This window comes from Camelus ferus, chromosome 6, assembly GCF_009834535.1.
Source record: "Camelus ferus isolate YT-003-E chromosome 6, BCGSAC_Cfer_1.0, whole genome shotgun sequence".
NCBI classification, from domain to species: domain Eukaryota; kingdom Metazoa; phylum Chordata; class Mammalia; order Artiodactyla; family Camelidae; genus Camelus; species Camelus ferus.
Window position 1 is genome coordinate 58,044,455 of NC_045701.1, and position 11,058 is coordinate 58,055,512.

The following is an 11,058-nucleotide window of genomic DNA, read 5'->3' on the forward strand; positions in this document are numbered from 1 at the left end:
TCTGCTTCAGACGGACTGCATATTTCATGCAGGATGACAAAGACGCTGCTGGTGTTTGAGAGTGGTATGTGGTAGGGAGGTCAGAGGGGCTCTGTCATGTGTTCCTTGAGGACACATTAGAAAGCCAGGAGAATGTTAAAAATGTTGTCTAGGCTACAGAGCTAGGATTCAGCACATGGGAGACACCGCAGGTGGATAACACATCACTACATCTGGAGTTGTTGTCCTGGCGTGTGTGTGTGTACATACACATACATTGAAGACGCTGGTGGACCCAGACACATCTGAGAAAACAAGTACACCAGGTTGAGTAAGGGAAGAGGCCCTTGGTTTCACAAGTATTTCTCTAAGGCCTGCCACATGATTGCCACTGGCTCTTTAATCTGGGCCTGAGAGAGAGACCTCAGAGAGCTTGTGATAGTGAGGCTTTACTCTGCTGGCTTTTAGTATGGACACCAAATAAACAGGGTAGGTGAAAAATGGTGTCTCCCAGCCCAATGGTGGGCAGTCTCTCTGTCAGCACTGTGGACTCACAGTTAGACAGAGAGCTTTCTAAGTGTGATTCTCCATGACGACCACTCAAGCTGCCTGGGCGTCAGCGTCTCCAACAGTAAGCTGGAGCTGATACGACCTATTCCACAGGCTGTGACAAGCGCTGCACGGGCCCGGATGCGTGATCACCGTTCTTGGGAAGATGTGGATACTCTGCATACGTCTGTATGACTTCAGAGTCAAGGCTGATCCCAGTAAGGCACAGAAAAGTGTAAGAGTATTATTTTAATAAACTGAAGAAAAACATTCTATTTTCATCCCAAGCCCCACCCCTATACGCTTCCTTGAAAAAGCCTAGAAATAACATCTCTGGAGCCAGGGACTGAGAGGGATGGAAAATGTGCGTGCCAAGCAGTATCTAAACTCAGGCAGCGGCGGAGAAATGACCAGCTGGGCAGCTTTCTGGGGCTTTTGTTGCAGGGCATCTCCCTGAAGGCTAAAGCTCCAAGCACCATTCGGTTTACTGATTGCCACCCCCCCAGAGTCCCCACTGCTGCCCTGAACTGGGGCATGGAGATGAAGACATTGGGCTGGGAGCCTCCTGGCGCTCCTACTGGTCACTTCCTCCTGTAAATCAGCCACAGACAGCTGCGTCCACTTGCGCCACCCTAGGAGAGAAAAATAGACCCTGTTGCTAGACAGCAACACAGGCTCCACAAACATCGTGGGATCAGAGGGCAGGGGCTCAGCCCAGGCACCAGCCAAACAGACCCGCAGCCCCACCATCCATTTGTTTATTTTCACAGTGGCATTGCCTGTCTGACGCAGGAAGGAGGAAGACCCCCGGACCCCTCTGCTCTGCATGTGTAGACCACTTACTGCTCTCCACCTAAAAGGCCACGACCGCAGTGAGGCCCACCGACCTGCTGGCTAAATTATTTATTTTAGTTGCACATAGACTGCCTGCTGAGTCTTAAGTTTCCAAGCTGGTGGGGAAGTGCACAGTGTCATACGGAATATTCAACAACTGGATGCTATTTGGTCTGCCCAGTATCTCACTGAGCAAGAAAGGGAAACCCTGTGCTGACATAGTCACACCCTCTCACCCCGCATGTACCCTGCCACCCCCTACCCACATGCTTCCATCCAGGGTCTTCACGTTACCGTCAGCACTGGATCCATCCAATACAATAAATAGTCTGTGGCAGCTGTGACGTTGAGTTCTCCTTCCTTTGACTTGAATTCATCTCTCCTAAAATAAAAACACTTCCAACATTTTATTATGAAAATTTCAAAATGCATGTTAAAATAGAAAGATTTTACGGTGAATATTGGTAAATCCATACCTATGTTCTACCCTTAACATATAACTATACTTTACATCTATCCAACCATCAGTCCATCAATCCATCTTATTTTTGATACATTTCAAAATAAATTGCAGATGTCTGTACACTTCTCCCTAATTCATTATGTATGTATATCAGTAACTAGATTCAATGTTCATTTGTAGTTTTTTCTCTTAATATAAAACTTAAAATGAAATGCACGTAGCTTTAGTGTATGCTTGTTGAGTTGACAAATGCATACATTTGTGTAACCCAAGCCCCTATCAAAACATTGTCATCACCCAGAAAGTTCCCTCATGTCCCTGCCTAGTCAATATTCACCTCTACTCAGAAGCAACTACTGTTCTGATTATTTCTCACCTTATATTAGGTTTGCCTGTTCTAGAACTAGGTATAAATAGACTCATGCACTATGCTCCTTTAATCTAAGTTCTCTTTCATCAGCATAAGGCTTTGAAGTTCTTCCGTGCTGTCCTCTGTGTTAGCAGTTTGATCCTTCTTATTGCTGAGTAGGTTCACATCGTATGATATTTCACAGTGTGTTCATCCCTTCTCCAGTTTTTGGGCCTGGGCTGTTTTCAGTTGTTGGGTAGTATTTTTAAAAGCTGCTATGAATATTCTTGTTCAAGTCATATTGTGGACATATGTTTTCATGTCTCTTGTGTAAGTATCTAGAATTGTATAGATTTGATTTTATAAGAAACTGCCACACATTTTTTCCAAAGAGATTTTAACATTTTACACTCCACCAACAATGTATGAAAGTTCTAGTTGCTCCACATCCTTGCCAACATCTGGTGTTGTCATTTTTCTTGATTTGGGCCATTTTGGTGGATGTATGATAGTATCTCGTTATGAGACTTGATTGACCAGTATCCCTAGCTTGGCTTTCAACTTTAATTTTCATTTTCTAGAAGTAGGTTGGAGTACATAGGTACTTGACTTACACAATCCTGAGGCTGAGTTAAATATAAATCTTTTCAAATTGTTACTGTCACTCTCCATTGCTGCTCATTTGGTATGAGAATTTCCATTACAACACTTTTTTTTTTTTTTTGAGGGAGTTGTATCTGAGGAAGTGAGTAGGGATGCATTTTTAGGAATAGGCTTTGTTATAGAATCTTGGGGATGTAGGCTTTGAATGAATGAAGTCAGTGAGCATAGCAGTGTTTAGGAATGTTTGCACCACATGTTTTATGGCAGCACTTGGAGTGTCATTTACTTGGCTCTTGTAGCTTTTCCTTCGGTCTTGGTCTGAACTATTCAGAATGGGACTGAATCCTCCTTGCTTTTGGCTTTTTCTAGCAGCCTGCCCTGGTTTCTGTCCTGTTTTTCTTGCTGCTGTTGCTCAGTTGCACCTTAGACAGGCTCTTTTCTTTGTATTCTCTATGCTTCAATTCCCAGGCTCTTGGCTTCAACTCTTAGATAGAGGCATACCTTATGTTACCATGCTTCACAGATGCTGCATTTTTTACAAATTGAAGGTTGGTGGCAGCTCTGTGTTGGGCAAGTCTATTGGCACCATTTTTCTAACAGCTTTTGCTCACTTCATGTGTCTGTGTCACATTTTGGTTATTGCAATATTTCAAAATATTTCTCATTACTATTATATTTTATGGTGATCTGTGATTAGTAATCTTTGGTGTTACTACTGTGACTCACTGAAGGCTCAGATGATGGTGAGCATATTTTAGCAATGAAATATTTTAAAATTAAGGTATGTATATTGTTTTGTAGAACATAATGCGATTGCACACTCAATAGACTACAGTATAGTGGAAACATAACTTTTATATGCACTGGGAAACCAAAAAATTCATGTGACTTGCTTTATTGTGCTATTCACTTCATTGCAGTGGTCAGGAGCCAAACCTGCAATGTCTCTGAGGCATGCATATATACGTAAATTCATCTCTCCTGCTTTAACCTTTCTCTTGAAAGGAGACACCTTATTAGAGGTAATTTCTAAAAGCACAGCTCTGTCTATGATTATTAATAATTCCTTGTCCCCTGCAAGAGAAAGCCATCAAAACTAACAGGGTATTTTGAATGCCCACTCAGCCCAGTTCTGTACTAAGTACTTTATATGCACTTCCTCATTTAATTTCCACAGCAGTATCCACGAGGGAGGTGATAGTTTTACATTCCCTCTTAGATGAGGAAACTGAGAGGTTAGGTAATTCACCTACGGTCACACAGCTGGTACGCTGTGGAATTGATATTCAAACCCAGGCAGTCTGACACCAGAATCCACGCTTTTCATTCCCATATTGTCCCTTAGTAATACGACGTTTACCCGTTTTCTGAGCGTCACATCTGACACTTCCTATCTCCCCTCTTGCCACACTGTGGGCTTCAGCCACACTGACAGATTTCCTGTAACTTGAAGCAAGCCAGGTCCTTTCATACCTTTTTGACTCAACAGATGTGACTGCATCTGCCTTCAGCAGCTGCTCTGCTCACTGCCTTTTCCGTCACTTGAACACATCCATCCAGAACGAGTCCAAGCGTCACTGCCCTTGTGGAGCTTGTAAACAAGTGCTGTCACTTGCTCCAGTGTCCATTTTTCTGTAGCACGTGTGTTTGGGGGTTTTCATGTTTCAGCCTGTGAGTTACTTGAGACAGGACAGGACCTTGTTTTACTAATCTTTTAAAAAAAATATCTATTTATTTATTTAAGTACAGTCAGTTACAATGTGTCGATTTTGGGTGTACAACACAATATCCCAGGCATGCATATGCATACATATATTCGTGTTTTACTAATCTTGTTCTCCGAAAGTTAGCCTAGGATCTCATAGGTGGGGTTCCCTGGGAAACGGCACCTGGAGGGGAGGGAGCAAGGGAAGCAGACTGGTTAGAGAACTGAGCTTGGCACAATTACTTCAGGAGCCTCAGCTTGTCCATGAGGAGTCTGGAGTGGGGTTTGTCCTTTGGATTTGTTCCTCACTGAGGAACGGGGCCAGGCCATGGTCTTCTGGTGTCTACCAGTCATTAGATGGGGGCTGCCCCAGGAAGGGGCATGACCTTAGGTGGCGCCCAGAGCAATTGTGGGAGAGGGATTTCGCTGTGAGCCTGCGACACCCAAAACACGTTGTGCAGCTCGGGAAACAAGCCCCTTGATTCTGAGGGGACCTGGGTAGCACACCACCACATGTACTACACTTAGCAAACATGTGGAAAGAATGAACATGTGAAGGGAGTCTATTTAAGCAACTAGATTAAATACATCGTGTAGCCTCTTGATGCATATGACAGTTTTTGAGAAACAGGAAAATTTTTAGAAAAGTTGGATTAGTAGAGCATTAACTGATTGAATCTGTGTTAAGAAAATGGCTATTTGTATGATTTTACCAGGATAGAAGCGTTCCTCATATGCTGAACATTGCTTAACCAATACATTTGACATTCCTGGAGGAGGCAAGGTGTGTGTCTCTAAAATAAACAAGGCTTTCATTTTGCTTTGTAATCTGCTAAATATGCTAAGTGGTATGAACCGTATGGGAGGCATGGTTGTTACTCAGTACTAGATTCTGTGACCATGAATGTGGCTTTAGTGCATCCTTAATCTTTTCTTACTATAGTCACTAAGGAGTAAATGGGCCTGTTCTAGCTTTTTCTGGAGACTTCTTTTCTCAACTAGAACCAGTGCCTGGAGGTCCCAGTTTGTGCTTTGAGTGTTAGATGTAGCTTTATTCCATAGAGTTTATGAGTCAGTAATCCCCCTCCCCTTTCCCATTCCTGTAGTTTTGTTGATTTAATCCTAGGATGTGGTTTGGTTGGTTTACAGCCCCTTTAAGATAATGTCATCAACCAGAGTTATTATCCTGGTCCTCACTCCCAGAAGGAGGCAGAAGTAGCCTTTTGGGTTAAGACTCTGGCCCCGGAAGCCACAGAACCTTTGACCTCAAGCTGCCCTGTGGAATCTGAGCCACCTCTGGAGAGACTCAGAATGACTGAGCCTGTTAATGGACTCCATCCTTTTGTGGAGTATCGCGAATTGTGGTCATTGAGAGCATTATTATGGAATTGTTTATTGACCTGTGTAAATACATACACCATGTATCACTATAAATGTAACAGGTGCTTCCCAGGCTGCCAGCTGGAGGTACTTTACGGTCTCGAAAATAGTAGCAAAGCAGTATTTTTCAGGCTCAACTCTCCTCACAAAGAACTGTAGAAACCTCAGCCTCCTTTAAATTCTTCCCTTTGGGTTCAAAGCAGGGGAGGATAGGGAGGGGGACCCTGGCATCTTGAAAATGGCTGTCTCTCTCTGCATTCTGCATAGTCACCTGACTTTCCATGGAAAATGCCAATAGTGGAGCATCCACTCATAACAGCATAGTGCTCTTATTTGTCTTTTTCATCTCTGCAGAGGGAAGTATTTCATACCAATGGCCCCATTCATTCATTCATTCATTCATTCAACAGACACTTAAATTGAATGTCTGTTAGGTACTAAGCATTGCTTTAGGTGGTAGGGTTTACCTATAAACAAAACAGATCCAGTCCCTCCTCTCATGGTGCTTATAATCCTGTGGGGGAAAGAGATGCTCCATGAACAAGCCAGGTGGTGATATGTGCTACAAAGGAGAGTAAAGTAAGAAAAGAGAATGTAGAGCAATGGTGGGGGTGAGTGCTACTTAATATAGAAAAGGTGATGTTGGAGCAGAGATTTGGAAGAAGTGAGGGGGTGAGCTGTTTGAATACCTGAAGAAAGGGCCTTTCAGGCAAAGAGACAGCAAGTTTAAAGGAGTACAATCAGGCTTGACATATTTAAGCAACAGCAAGAATAGATGGAATGGAATGACTGAGGGGGAGGAGAGAAGGAGGCAGTGGGGACCGGTCACAGGGCACTTTATAGACCATGGAACAACTTTGGGCCTTTCTCTGCTTGAGACAGGAAGTATTGAAGGGTTCCTAGCAGGTAAGTGGGATGATATGCTTTCTAGTTTAACAAAAGTGCTCTGACTGCTGTATGGAGAATAGACTGCAGATGGTGAGGGGCAAGGGTAAAAGAAGGGAGACCAGTTAGGAGGCCACTGCAGTTGTCAAGGGGAAGGATGATGATGGCTTGTAATAGGACAATAATGGTGGACGTGCTAAGAAGTGGTCAAATTCTGAATATATTTAGGAGGAAGGGTTAACAAAATTTTGGTGATGGATTAAATGTGAGTGTGAGAGGAAGAGTGGATGGATTCAAAGATTTTGACTTAGCAGTTGGTTAAAAAGGAAAAATCATTTACTGAGATGAGAACAACTGAAAGGTTTGAGTGGAAAAACATCTTATTTTTATTTGACATATAAAGTGTCGAGCAGGGGCTTAGAAATATGAGCTTGGCATTAAGGGAAGATGTTGGGGTTGCAGATATAAATTTGGAAGCCACAACATGTAGAGAATATTTCAAGCCAGGGTACCAAATGAAATCATCAGGAGGGTGAGTATAGATAGAGAAGATGTGGGATCTAATGATGAGGTATGAAGCCCACCAATGTTCAGAGGTCAGAAGAGACTGAGAAAGAGTGACTATGAAAGCCTGCCTAAAAATCAAGTTGAGGAAAGTATGTCAAGAGGAAAAGATCAATTAAGTCAAATATTCCTGATGGATTTGGTTAGATGAAGACTTAACAATGAGCTTCGGTTTTGGCATTAAAAGGTCACTGGAAACCTTGTCATAAGCAGTCTTGGTGGATTGGGATGAATTTAAGCCATATTGGTGTGAATTCAAGAAAGAATTGCAGGAGAAGTGGAAATAACAAGTATGTACAACTCTGTTGTAGTTCTGCTGTAAAAGAGGAACAGAGAGATGTAGCTAGAGGGAGGATGTGGGGTCTGGGAAACCTTTTAAAAAAGTATGGGTACACAGAGTGTTAGTATGATAGTGGGGTGATCCCGTAGAGCAGAAAAAGTTGGTGAAGTAGAAGGGAGATGCTGTAACTATAGGAGCCACGTCCTTGAGCAGATGAGAGGGGGTGGGATTCTGTGCATAACTGGAAGGTTGGCCATTGCTAGGGCATGGATGACTTACTCATTATACAAGAGAGAAGGCAGTATATGGGCGTAGATGCAAGAAGGATGGTTGACTCATGGTGAGAGCATGTGGAAGTCCTCTTTTGACTGCTTCCATTTTCTTGGTAAACTGAAGGCAAGATCAGGGGCTAAGAATGAGGATGAGGAATGCTGGAGATCTGAAGAGAGATGAGGAGGAATGAAATAGTTGTCTAGCAGAGTTGCAGAATAAATCAACAAAGAAAACATAGTAAATTTGCTGCTGAGCCAAGGTCTCACTTGAGAATTTGAAGAAAGATCTGTCAGTGTGGGTGTGTATTTTTTTTCCAGCCATGGTCAGTTACTTAGGTAGAAATGTGGAGTAGGAGAAACATTAGGAGTTTTGTCAGATGATGGCAAAGGGAGACAGTGACTGATGACCCATGGACTTTAAACGGAAAATGAATGGGAAAGATACATCTCACTACAAGTAGTTGTCTACATTAAGCCACAGTCCACACACCCTTGAAGGCACACCCCTTTGAGACATTGGGTATCATACCACTCCTGTCACAGCCACGTGACCCAACCTTCTCTCCCAACTGGGCACAGATGATATGAGTCCAGAGACGGTGTGGTTATGGTTGTCCTTATTCCCCAGTGGCTGAAGAGGCTTAGTCCAGGGGCTATCTTACCACCCTCCCCACCCTCCCCTTAGCATCCAGTCATTTTCTTTTTCCAGTCCAGCCAAGACTTTGGTTCCTTAAGTAGCAGGAGTCCTTCAGTTGTGTCTAGAACGTTCCTCAGCTCCATATACACAGGAGAGTGAATACTGAGACCTCTGTCATCAAATTAACAACATTACTTTGTTTTCCTAGTGTGTGGATCCTATAGTTTCCAGGAAACTTGAAGAATAAATAAAGTGGATATTTATTTATATTGTAAGAGATCCACTTGCATTTATTTAGGGGTAGACTTAGAAATGGCAACAATGTCTTCCTTTCTTCTGAAGTATTTTTGAAAATGTTTGTCCCAAATAAGATTTGTGTTTTAAGCAGCAATGATATCCCTGTTCTGTGAACTGAGATGCAGGGGTGCATCCCTTGAAAATAACCATTTTGTCATTCTGAAGCTTAATACATATTTTCTGCCCAGATTAACGGGAACTATCCATTAAACAGTGTGGTCCTGCAAAAATCTTCTTTCTCACTTACAAAATCTTGATACACAGTGTCCAACAAGAAGTAATGCAAAGCTGGAATCACAGAAATAGCCCTCTGTTATTGTCTTGGGGTTAAAAATCTACAATTGTAAAAGTGTGGCTCTGATTTTTCCAATTGTTCTTGAATTTTTTTCTTACTATGTGCCCAAGGCACCTAAACTCCTGTGTGCATGTTTTCTTGTATGGCTTGGAGTTACATATTTTCTTACCGTATCAGATGTTTCTTGTGTTTGTGCTGTTTAAACTTTCTTTCCAGAAGTCTAGCCCTCTTCCAAATTGTGTACGTTCCAAATGTTAGAAATAGGATTGAGGTATTCCACGATGGAAAACAGTATGGTAGTTCCTCAAGGAATTAAAAATATAACTACCCAATGGTTCAGCAATCCCACTTATAGGTATAGATCCAAAGGAAATGAAATCATTATCTCAAAGAGAGATCTGCACTCCCATGTTCATAGCAAAATTATTCACAATTGCCAAGATATGGAAACAACCTAAGTGTCCATTGATGGATGAGTGTATAAAGACAATGTGAGATATATCTATCTCACATTTATATATCTATATAAAATGTTATTCAGCCTTAAAAAAAAAAAAATCTTGTCAATTGCGACAGCATGGATGAATCTAGAGGACATTATACTAAGTGAAGTAAGTCAGAGAGAGAAAGACAAATACTTCATGGTATCATATGTAAAATCGTAATAAGAAAAAGAAAAGAGTCAAACTCATAGAAAGTAGTGGCTAAGGGCTAGGGGGTGGCGGGAATAAGAAGTTGATAAAAGTACAAACTCAATTATAAGATGAATAAGATCTGCAGACTTAAGGTATAACATGGTAGTCACCATGGTAGTTGATAACACTATTCTATCATTAAAATTTGCTAAGAAAGTAGAACTTAAATAGTCTCACACACATGCAAAAGGGGTTTATATGTAGGTGATGAATGTGTTAATTAACTTAATGGTGGGAATCCATTCTCAGTGTTTATGGATATCAAATCACTACATTGTACACTTTAAATACTTTACAATTTTATTTGTCAATTATATCTCAGTAAAGCTGGAGGGGAAAAAAGAAAAAGAAATGGGCCTGAGCTGGGAGCACTGCTCTGTGGATCGCTGCAGCTTGACTCACTTAGGTCAGACCTGGGTCTTCAGTCTCCCTCTGCTAATCCTCCGCAGTGAGCCCCCTTGGGATGACCTTGATCTCTGTGACTTGATTTTGTTGAGGGCTTGAGATAGAGACTGCCTGTCTGAGTCACCACTGGAGAATTCAGAGGAGCAGGAGGGAAGGGAAGAGAGGGGTAATGGATGATCTCATAGCACTGAGTCTTGGAGGTGGTGATGAAAGACATTCCCCAGAGGTGTTGCCGTTAGTGTCAGGAGCCTGGGCCTCTCTGCTGTTGTACGGCAGGCAGATCTGCTCCCCCTTCAAGCTGTAGAACTAGGAAAACAATGTCTGTGGAGCCAGAGAAAAAGTCCTCTCCAGAACAAAGGATGCTCCTGAGTTCTTTGAGCCACACTTACCCTGGCATTATTCACAAAAAATTCACCTGCTGAACAGTCAGCGTTGTGAGGGGGAATGGTGAAAAGACAACAGTCCATTTAACAAGGCAGATGCTTTCAGCTCCTGTTTTCACCTCTTTCACATCTGTCATCACTCCTGCAAGTGCAGAGTTTTCACAGATTGGAAAGGAATTGTCTGAAAGAAAGGGCATGGGAGGGGGTGGACTGAGCACATGAATACAGGTGAGTGAGGGATGGGGCCCGGAAGGCGTGTGAGGGACAGTCCCAGCTCCTACACAAATCTGTTCAAAGGCTTTTTGTTGAGCTTAATGTACAATCTAGCCATAGCTTGTTCCTAGACCTGCCCTGTTCCTTCCTGCTCAGGCCTTCACGAAAATGCGTTCTAGAAACAGAACCCTCCCATGGTTTCCATAGCACCTGTAATAGTGGCTAACGTCTATCAAGTGCTGGCTGTGTCTCAGACTGTGTGCAAAATGC

The 11,058-nt window shown here is 42.6% G+C and overlaps 1 long non-coding RNA gene across 1 annotated transcript in view; it reads left to right on the plus strand.

The window, feature by feature from the left end:
• LOC116664293 overlaps window positions 1–1,694 on the plus strand; it is a 94,547-nt gene extending 92,853 nt beyond the window's left edge. Inside the window, exon 3 of the long non-coding RNA XR_004320732.1 lies at window positions 1,299–1,694. This is a non-coding gene — a long non-coding RNA (uncharacterized LOC116664293). The remainder of the gene's footprint in view (window positions 1–1,298) is intronic.
• Window positions 1,695–11,058: the final 9,364 nt, after the last annotated feature.